The 11528-nt window shown below is 36.5% G+C and overlaps 1 long non-coding RNA gene across 1 annotated transcript; it reads right to left on the minus strand.

Moving 5' to 3' along the window:
* Positions 1 to 1307: 1307 nt before the first annotated feature.
* LOC118488981 lies at positions 1308 to 1904 on the minus strand. The gene is made up of 2 exons (XR_004885556.1): positions 1560 to 1904; positions 1308 to 1395 (listed from the first exon to the last, which is right to left on the minus strand). It is a non-coding gene; the product is annotated as an uncharacterized LOC118488981 (long non-coding RNA).
* Between the last annotated feature and the right edge of the window lie 9624 nt (positions 1905 to 11528).

Consider the following 11528-nt stretch of genomic DNA (forward strand, 5'->3'; position numbering starts at 1 on the left):
GCATATTTACCGTCACCAAGCCTCGGGTTTGTTAAAGGGTCACTCAGAGGTATAACTTAAACATGTTGACACATTTAACCCCTGTAGCTCGTAATCTCTCACTTTCTTCCACATTTCGTTCCGTATGGCCCATGATTCATTCGTTTGAATGTACGAGCATCATGTAGGGTTACTGTAAAGTATATTTATCCCTTGTTGACGTTTTGAACCCTTGAATTCACATACTTTCTATGTTTGTCAACTTTAGTCCCTCTGTAGTATTTATTACCACGTGTAAACTTATGACACGTGTCATTACTTTATAGAACGCAAATTTTCGAGGTGTTACAGCGCGGCACCGTAAGCACCAGCTCTCTATGACTAAACTCCGTAGTAGCAAGCTCGGACACCGTATCCTCTGGCGACCTAAAAAGTCGCAAATCCAGTTTCATCTCACAATGAATACATCGTGCGCCTCGCTTTAAGTGTGCCTCGCTTTAAGTACGCCTAGCACTTTACTAACTATGCCTGAAACTCAAACCAAAAAACTACCCAAAGTCAATTTATTTTTCAGTCAACTACATACTATACTAATCGCGTCTGTCTTAACCCAAACCCAATTTGACCCGTTGCCTAAGCCATGTATTCAGATTACTCGGGATGTAGTAAAAGAGTATTAGGATGACTAATTGTATGAAAAAAGAAATCTTCTTAACATAACATGTCATAAATTGTTCAATTCAACAACCGACACCCAATTTTTTAGTATAAACAAATTTTCTTTAATAAACATATATTTTTATTTTAAACGTGTTGATGGTCATCTTGTTTGATTAAACGCGTTAAATAGGTGAACCCGAACACCACCAGTATGTTAAACAAACGATTTATATGCAATAAAACAGAGGATTTCGGTAAACGACATACCTTGAAAGGTTCATTATCAGTTTTGAAGCTAATTCCAAATCATCACTCCCAATTGTTGAACTGTAAGAGTGTTAGCAAACAACGTCACCTCTGACAATTGCTCAAAATCTACTTCAATAAGTCTTTTGATGCAATCCCAAATGATGTTAAGTCTTTTGGGTTCTGAATGATGCAAGCTTTGTTCAAGAACCTACATACAGAGATGCAGGTTGAATTATCCAGGGATCTCTAGATCAAGTGGTAGATATCCAGGGATCTCTAGATCAAGAACCTACATCAGACAAATGATAGATAGATATGTTTCTTGTTAGTTAATTTATCCAGGTCCTGTTTTTAAAACATTGGTTGTAATTAAAACAAAAACAATGCGAAAAGATATTTAGGATATACTTTACTGAAACGAATTAAGAGAAGCCCTCTGTAGATCGCCTCTTCCCTCTTGCCACTTTAAATTGAGTTGTCGCCCACCATCACATGTCCCAAACAAACCTATTGTCATTTAATAGATATGCAGAACAACATCAGTTGCGATTAAAATAACAACTCAAGTCTAGATTTCAATTAACTTGACTGTATGTGTCGAACGGTTGAACTAATTACCCTGAACCGCAATAGAAACAGTAAATCTAATCAGTTTGAATGTAAAAGCTTACATTAGAGCAAGTATGCAACATCCACTATATTGAACGATTCCGAGCAAATCGCACACTCTAAACCTTCTTCCCTGCTGTTATTTACCGAGATCTCATCATCAGAGCAGTCTGAAGAAGCTTGACTGGGCCTTGCAGAGTCAATTCTCGGCCTAGATGAAACCGTAATTGCTTTCGACCCAAAACCCCACATGTTAAAAAAACAATAGCTGCTCACATCCATGGATGCAAGTATGCAACATCAAAACATGTTAATTCCAATTTATTTCAGATTCCTATGTTTGTTTATCAAACTAACAAAGAGATATAAACACCATTCACGAGTGAACAATTCATTAACTAAAGGCACATATTCAAACGGTAACAATTCAACTAAAAATGAACTTCTTTCACTCAAAACTATATTTATTATTCAATATAACTTGAGAAAAATACTCAAGATCAATGATAAATCTAAGCAAAAAAGCCTAAACTACCCCAAATGCAAAATACATGTGATAGTTGAAGCCCTAGACTTGTTGTTCAAGCATATTTCATTTAACAATATCATGATACAGCTTCACTCCAAATAAAATTCAACTTTTTAATATATTACTATTCAATATCCAGATTAATTGCTTATATCTAAAATACTAACTGTGTCCAATTTTAGACTGCCAGTAACAAACCTAACAATTCGAATGCAAAATAACTCGATCAACACAAAATTCGCTTCAGATCTGCAACAATCATCGATTTTACAACATATAATAGAAAGAAATCAGATTGAATTAATTACCAGTATCTCCAATGATGATGTACTTGAAGAGGAAAGCATAAGACATGGCTACACAGATCTTCTGAATATTCGGAAAACAGATGGAAACGATGAATTAAAAGCAAATATACTTTAAGATTGATTTGGTTTAAGAGATCAATGATCGATAAACTTGAATCAGAGTAACTAGATGCGATGCAATGCAATGGAAGATTTTAGGGTTTTCTCAATGGAATCGTTGAAGGGAAGCATCCATCTGATTTTTAGGGTTTGAATCGTACGACCGAAGGAAGAAGAAATAAGTGCATTGTGTGAGAGAGTAGAAAAAGAGCGGAGAATAAAGGAAAAGGGGGTTTGGCGCTCATCAACAATTATCTAGCCTAAGAGGGTGTCCACATCACCCAATTGATTGGCTAAGAATAACCGATGTGGCCTAAGAGAATTCATTTAGTATAATAGATAGATACGCTAATAATTACTAAATATATTTTATCACTGGAAATTTTGAAGTATTTAAATAAAATTAGAGTAAATTTCTGTTTTCGTCCCTGAGGTTTGTCCATTTTAACTAGTTTAGTCCAAAAATCTAATTTATAACAAAACCATCCATAAGGTTTGCATTTCTTAACGCTTTTCATCCCTAAGGTTTGCATTTCTTAACGCTTTTCATCCCTAAGAATTAAATGAAAAAGCACCCCTATGGATGAAAAGCGTTAAGAAATGCAAACTTCAGGGCTGGATTTGTTATAAATTAGATTTTTGGACTAAACTAGTTAAAATTGATAAACCTTAGGGACGAAAACAGAAATTTACTCGTAAAATTAAAAATCTAATGAACTATCGATCATAAATTGATATGTTGCCGAACATATGCGGCATGTGTTCATGTTCATTCATTTATTAAACAAACGAACTTCCACTCAAATGAGTCACGAGTTGTTTGTTGAACATTCGGTTCGTTTGCTGCCCTACCCACCTTCGTTAAGCCCTTATATATTTATTATTTCCTTGAGATTTTTTTATACTTACGACGGATCCTCGTGTGAGGTTCTTAATTGCTTTTACTATACTATTTTTTAGGACGACTAAGCTAGTAATCTGAAAACTAGGGTGCCATACCTTCCGAAGTTCGAATTGAGATCCATATCTCCTTTAGCAATAAATATGTACGAGTTTATCCAGGTTATCGACCATCTCCAATACATCAACTTTCAAACGCATCCAAACACGCCACATCAAATTGTCACTTATATTTCAAACACAATGATCCCCCTCAAACTTTCAAACCCCCTTTTTAAAAGAAAGAGTAAATTACGATTTTGGTCCCTGTGGTTATATCACTTTTACCCTTTTAGCCTAAAAAAGAGTTTTTTAACATCTAAGTCCCCAACGTCTTTTTTTTTCTAACCATTTTAGCCCCTAACATTTAATGGATGAGGTTAGTGTTAGGGGCCAAAAGGGTTAGAAAAAAAGACGTTGGGGGTTCAGATGCTAAAAAAAATATTTTTTAGCTAAAAAGGTAAAAGTGACATAACCACAGGGGCCAAAATCATAATTTACTCTAAAAGAAATATATGTGTGTATGTGAAAGAGACGTAAGCGAGTGATCCATCTACCCTTGTCCAGGTTTTCAGACTACAACAAACGAAAAATTACTCCAGACGCATTCTCCAATGTCTGCGTCCGATTCCAGACACCACCTAGTCACCATGTATCGTTCGGATTTCTCCAACGGAGACATTGGCGGACCCACCCTTTGGTCAACGTGGGCGGCCGCACCATTTGAAAAAAAAAATTAGTGTATATTTTAGGCAAAAAAAAAAAACCTGACCGCACCCATTGAAAATATGGTTGAACACCTCATCTGCACCCCTCAGCAAATAATTCATGGGTCCGTCACTGAACGGAGATAGTCTCATTTAACTCGTAACAACACACGGTCGCGCGCACCATTAACCCAATGTATATGATCAAATGCACCATCCTCCAAACCAAACTTCTATCCAACTTAAATTAATAACTTTAAATAATCAAAAATATATTCTAACATAAAATAATTCATCGAATTTTCTCTATATATGTTTACATTTTTCATCATTGATTTGTAACAAATTGGTTGTTTAAAGAGAACCCATGAAACACTACTACTACTACTACTTTTGACGTCATGATCTAGTTAGGTTAAAAAAGTGGGGGTGGAATCTTATGCCTGAGAGGGTACGGAAACTTAGCGTGTTCCATCAATCTATCGATGTTGGGAAAGAGACAAAAGGGTCATCTGAACCGTTCAGAAGGTAGTGGTCCATAGGGTGGACCCAAGGGGACTATGAGATAGGGCACAAATAGAACCGCAGGGGATTGGGGCTACGAAATTGTTAAAATAATCGAAAAGGTTGATGGAGACGTTTCGACAGAGCAAAAGGAACAACTTTCGTCCTCTCTCTGCTTTTGATTGCGACGTAACGGAACTGACACAAATTGTCCTTTTTTTATTTTTACGTTATTTTTATTTACCGGTTACTAAAAATTATTATTCATAAAATTGTATTGTGGGAAATGGGAGTAAAATGCACGGATAGTCTTTGTGGTTTTGTAAAATAACACCTATAGTTCTCAACTTTTGAAAATTACACCGGTGCTCCCCGTGGTTTGACAATTTGTTACTCGGATGGTCTCTGGAGTAAATGGGGATTAGTTTTCTCAGTTAAGTTCATCTGAAATTATTTATTTATTCCTCTCTGTTACGTATTAATTGTTGTAATTCAATAAATGAGGGACTAAAATGTCAATTAGTAAGAACTATAGTTGGGTCAGTTTTGTAAATGTGTGAAAGTCAGAGGATCAATAGGTAGAATAGTTGGTTAGCAGTTGTAGTTGTTATATGTTAGTTGTAACTGTGATTTGGGGGTATCGATAATGAATTGACTGTTTTCCTCTTCTACGATTCTTCTCAATTTCTTATCGTAACATTGGTATCAGAGCTAACGATCCTTATCGGAGGCTCAGATTCCGTTCAAAAATCATCATTCCGACCACAATTTCAGTTCATAAATCATTCGAAGTTGTTCAATTTTGCTTAATATTGTTCAAACTATCATCAATTCCGTTCAATTCGATTCAGTAATTGATCTTTGTTCGATTAATACCTTCAATTTGATTACGTTGATTCGATTCTTGGAACTGTTCTTTCCGGTTTCAATTCTGACCTAATTCGTGTATATGCTTACTCGTCAGCAAGAAATGGACAAATTAGAGAAATTAGCTCATACAAACGCAACAATAATTAAGAATCAGCAGGCAATGCTAGACCAAAACTCGGAAGCTATCAGGTTACTGCAAGTCAGTGTAACCTCGTTAGTCAATCAAATGGCTGAAATCAATAACAAATTGGGCAACGAAAGAATCGTTAACCATCAAGAACAGAGATTGGTTCGTACGGGTAGATTGGATTTTCCAAAATTCAATGGGGATGAAGTTGAAGGGTGGATTATCAGGTGCAACCACTTATTTGCAGTTGATAAAACCCCTGAAAATGCAAAAGTTCATTATGCTGTCATCAATTTAGAAGGTGCGGCTCTGGAGTGGCATCAAGGATTTGTAGACAGCCAAGATAGGGAGATAGAGAATATTCCATGGGAGGAGTATTCCAGGTCTGCTGTTACAAGGTTTTCTCAAAGGTTGACTGAAGATGCTATGGAAGAACTCAAAAATCTTAATCAAACAGGTTCTTTATCTGAATACACTAAAGAATTTGATTCTTTGCTTAATAGAGTCAAATTGAATGATGAGTATGCTGCTAGTTTGTATATTGGGGGGTTAAAACCTGAAATTAGATGCCTAGTCAAGATTTTTAAACCAAGAACCATGAGAGATGCTATTGCTATGGCCAAACAACAAACTGTGGTTTACACAACCTTATTTGGAGAAAAAGATGTGAAGAAGTCCAACTTGAATCAAGCTGTGAACCATACAAGTGGTAAGGGTAGTTTTAATACTAACACCAAGAATTTTGGTACCACTAATAACAATTTAGCCCTATTACCTACACCTCCAAATAATAAGATGCTCAAAAATGTTAAGAAAGTTCCTGCTAAGATAGCTGAGGAAAAGAGGGCAAAGGGAGAGTGTTTTTGGTGTAATGAGAAGTACTCACCCACTCATAATTGCAAGTTTAAACATCTATACATATTGGAAATACATGGTGATAATGAAATGGGGGGTAATAGTGAAGAGGAAGTGGTGGAAGATCTGGAAAATGCAGCTCAGTTGTCTGTGTATGCTATGACTGGTGTGAGTTCATATTCAACTATGAGAGTGGTTGGCACTATAGGTACTAGACAGATTCAGATTCTGATTGACTCTGGTTCTACTCATAATTTTGTCAATTCCAAGTTGGCATTAAGATTGAACTGTTTTACTAAAGAAGTACCTGTGATGAAGGTACGGGTAGCCAATGGGAAGGAACTGGATTGTAATCAATTATGTCAAGATTTCCAGTGGCTCATGCAGGGAGTGTGGTTCAAGACGGATGTCCTACTTTTACCCCTGGAAAATTATGACATGGTGTTGGGAATACAATGGTTGCAGTCACTTAATGACATTGTTTGGAATTTCAAAAACCTCACTATGCAGTTCAAGGTTTGTAACAAGGTAGTGGAATTGAATGGAGTTAGTAAGAATAATATTTCTCTATGTTCTTTAGAGAAATTTTCTCATATGTGTCACAAGGATGAGTCTATGGTTCAAGTGCAACTGTTCAGTTTACAAGAAGGGATAAAAGGGTCATTTCAACACCATGCCACTGTTGTTAGTAATGCACCAAATGAAGAAATAGATGTTCTATTGCAGAAATATGAAGATGTGTTTAAAGTTCCGGATTCATTACCTCCTGTCAGAAGTTGTGATCATAGGATTCAGTTAATTGATGAAGGGGTTACAATTAATCAAAGGGCTTATAGGTGTCCAAGAGGACAAAAGGATATTATTGAGAAAATGGTACAGGAAATGTTGGATATGGGGATTGTAAGGCATAGTGTAAGTTCTTTTGCTTCACCTGTGGTCCTTGTTAAGAAAAAAGATGGCACTTGGAGGTTATTTGTAGACTACAGGAAATTAAATGACCAAACAATCAAAAACAGGTTTCCAATTCCACTGATTGAAGAGTTATTAGAAGAATTGGGTGGTGCTGTGGTTTTTTCTAAATTGGATCTGAGATCTGATTACCATCAGATTAGGATGCATGAGAAGGATGTGCACAAAACAGCTTTCAGAACTCACCAGGGTCTATTTGAGTTCTTGGTACTTCCTTTTGGATTGAGTAATGCTCCTGCAACATTTCAAGGGTTGATGAATTCAGTGTTTCAAAAATTGTTGAGGAAATCTATATTAATTTTTTTTGATGATGTGCTGGTGTATAGTAAAAGCATCCAGCAACACATTAAAGATTTGGAAGTAGTGTTACAGCTGTTCAGAGACAACCAGTTATATGCAAAAAAATCTAAGTGCAGTTTTGCTGGGTCAACTATTGAATATTTGGGCCATGTTATTTCCAAAGATGGGGTATCAACTGACCCTTCAAAGATTGAGGCAGTAAAACAGTGGCCAATTCCAACTACTGTGAAGCAATTGAGAGGATTCTTAGGGCTTACTGGTTACTATAGGAGATTTGTATCTTCCTATGGATCAATTGCAAAGCCATTAACAAATCTTCTTCAAAAAGATGCTTTTAAGTGGTCTGCTGAAGCACAAAAAGCTTTTGACACTTTGAAGTTAGCAATGGTTCAAGCCCCTGTTTTGGCATTGCCTGATTGGTCACAGGAGTTTATTGTGGAAACAGATGCAAGTACTAAAGGGTTGGGGGCAGTGTTGATGCAAGGAAAACATCCTATTGCATATGTAAGTAAGGCTCTTTCTGCAAAGCAATGCACTTTATCAGTGTATGAAAAAGAATTGTTGGCAATTTTGTTAGCTGTGAAACATTGGCATCAATATCTTATTCTTAAACACTTTACAATAAGAACTGATCAGAAGAGTTTGAAGCATTTATTGGAACAGAAGATTACTACACCTCTTCAGCACACCTGGTTGAGCAAGTTAATGGGTTATGATTATCATATTGTGTACAAAAAAGGAGTAGAAAACTCAGCTGCTGATGCATTGTCTAGGGTGCATAGTAATTCTGTCTTTCTTATGGTTGTGTCTTCTTATGAACCACTGTTATTAGCAAGAATAAAAGATCATTGGGAACATGATATGCAAGCTCAAGGGTTGATTGAAAGATTATCCCAGGGGGAAGTCATTAAACACATGAGTTGGAACGGGGAATTATTAACAAGAAAGTCAAAACTTTGGATTGGGAAAGATAATGCATTAAGGAAGGAGATTCTATTGCTGTGTCACTCATCAGCAGTGGGAGGTCATTCGGGTATTCAGCCTACTTTGCAGAGGTTTCGGAATCTTTTTTATTGGAAAAGAGCGGACAAAGACATTAAACAGTGGGTAAAAGCTTGTGAGGTCTGTCTTAAAGCTAAGTATGAAACCATTGCAACACCAGGGTTATTATCCCCTTTACCCATTCCACAATCAGTATTCACTGATATTTCCATGGATTTTATTACGGGACTTCCAAAATCTAAGGGCAAAGACGTCATTCTGGTGGTTATTGACAGATTGACAAAATATGGGCATTTCATTTCTTTTCATCATCCTTTCTCTGCTGTTCAAGTAGCTCAGGTGATGTTAGACAGCGTTTTCAAGTTACATGGGTGCCCAATGACTATTGTTTCAGACAGGGATCCTATCTTTATGAGTCTTTTTTGGAAAGAGTTCTTAAAGTTGCAAGGTATTGATCAAGCTTTATCCACTGCTTACCATCCTCAATCAGATGGTCAAACAGAGGTCCTTAATCGTTGCCTTGAAACTTATTTGAGGTGTATGGCTATGGCTGAACCTCATACTTGGGCACAGTGGTTAGCCTTGGCGGAGTGGTGGTACAATACTACTTGGCATTCTGCCATTAAAATGTCTCCTTTCAAGGCTTTATATGGCATGGATCCTCCTATTCATCTCCCATATATTCCTAATTCTACTACAGTGGATACATTGAATAATTGGTTGAATTCAAGGGACAGCATGATTGCCACTTTAAAACAGTCTTTGGAACGAGCAAGAAACAGAATGAAGCAATTTGCTGATTTAAAGAGAAGTGAAAGGAACTTTGAGGTTGGGGATTGGGTTTTCCTTAAACTGCAACCCTATGTGCAGACCTCTTTAAGGTTGCACAAGTATTCAAAGATTTCTCAAAAGTACTTTGGACCCTTCAAGGTGGTTAAAAAAATTGGTGAGGCTGCTTATACATTGGACCTTCCTTCTAGCTCACAATTACATCCAACATTTCATGTGTCTCTTCTTAAAAAAGCTGCTGGTCCACCTGAACAACAAGCTTCTTTGCCTACTTCTTCGGTCCAATCATTACAGCCTATGGCTATTATTGACAGGAAGTTGGCTAAGAGTGGAAATAGAGCAATTGTGAAGTTTTTAGTTCAATGGAAGGATTTACCTCTGCATGATGCTACTTGGGTTAAAGCTGATGATTTTGTACTTCAGTATCCTGAGTTCTCAACAGATTCTTGAGGACAAGAATGCTTAAAGGGGGGGAGTTTTGTTACGTATTAATTGTTGTAATTCAATAAATGAGGGACTAAAATGTCAATTAGTAAGAACTATAGTTGGGTCAGTTTTGTAAATGTGTGAAAGTCAGAGGATCAATAGGTAGAATAGTTGGTTAGCAGTTGTAGTTGTTATATGTTAGTTGTAACTGTGATTTGGGGGTATCGATAATGAATTGACTGTTTTCCTCTTCTACGATTCTTCTCAATTTCTTATCGTAACACTCTCTTCAAAAAAAAAAAAAAAACAAAAACAAAAACAAAAACAAAAACAAATAACCCAAACTTAATAACTTAATACCCATCACAATCATCATCATCATCTTTAATACCCATTCACCACTGTCAAGAACTTCATAACTATACCCATCATCATCTTTAATACTCATCATCATTACACACCCCGAACTCAATAAACACTTCGTATCTTTCTCTCTAAAACAAAACAAACCCTAATTCATAAACTTCAACCGCTAACACCTGCAAATCTAAACCCTAATTCATGTGCTTACTGATGCAAATCGATTCATGGCGTCAATATTGAAGTCCGATTTCGAACTTGACATCAATTTCACAGAAAAAATTGTAGAAACATAACGATTTAGATTTTATGTATACTTTGTAGAATGAAATTGGTTGTAAATTTTGTGATCATAAAAAATAAAGAAGGGGTTGATGTGCGTGAAGTGTGTTATATTTTTAATGTATATATTTAAGCCCTTTTTACACTTTTAGCCAAGTTTTAAATTTATAAAACACGATATTCACTAACACTAAACACACATATGGGCAAGTGCACCCATCGTGGACGTAGTATAGTGTTGGTAAGATACCGAGGTCGTCCAAGGACACAAGAGCTTTTAATACCGGTTTATCCTCAACGTCTAATCAAATCAAAAAGTGAGAAAAATGTTTTAAACTAAGAAAAATAAAAACTAACTAAATGCTGAAAATAAAAATAAAATAAAAACAGATAGACAAGATGAATCACTTGGATCCGACACGTGTATTAGTATAACCTTTTGATTATTTTCGCACTTTTGCACTTGTTTAAGAGATTATCTTAGTTATTGTAGTAGGCCCCTCTTTTGAAGGCGACGTTACCCTCAACCCAGTAGTTTGAGTCAGCAAGGATACAATCCTAAAGGGTCGGATTATTGAAAGATAATGAATTAAGTTATTAATGCAAATTGTGGTAGGCCCCGCTTTTGGCGGCGACGTTACCCTCGGCTAAGTAGTCTGAGTCAGCAGGGATACAGTCCTAAATAGCCGTGTTATAGTATTAATAGTAGTTAACTTATGAGGGGGTCAAAGAGTTTGGATCCCCGCCATCCAATACCTATGGGCATTGAAGGAGATCCTACTAAATTTGACCCAGGTCCCAAGCAGGACCTCTAAACGCTGAACAAGGGCAAGACCCTTACCAAACCGTTCCCTTAACCCCCGACCAGGTAGCCAACATACCTCCATATAGACCGTGGAGATATGAATGGTGAAAATCTTTTATTTTATATAGACAGTAAAATAATGCCAAGACACCACAGACAA

Source organism: Helianthus annuus, chromosome 17, assembly GCF_002127325.2.
Source record: "Helianthus annuus cultivar XRQ/B chromosome 17, HanXRQr2.0-SUNRISE, whole genome shotgun sequence".
NCBI classification, from domain to species: Eukaryota; Viridiplantae; Streptophyta; class Magnoliopsida; order Asterales; family Asteraceae; genus Helianthus; species Helianthus annuus.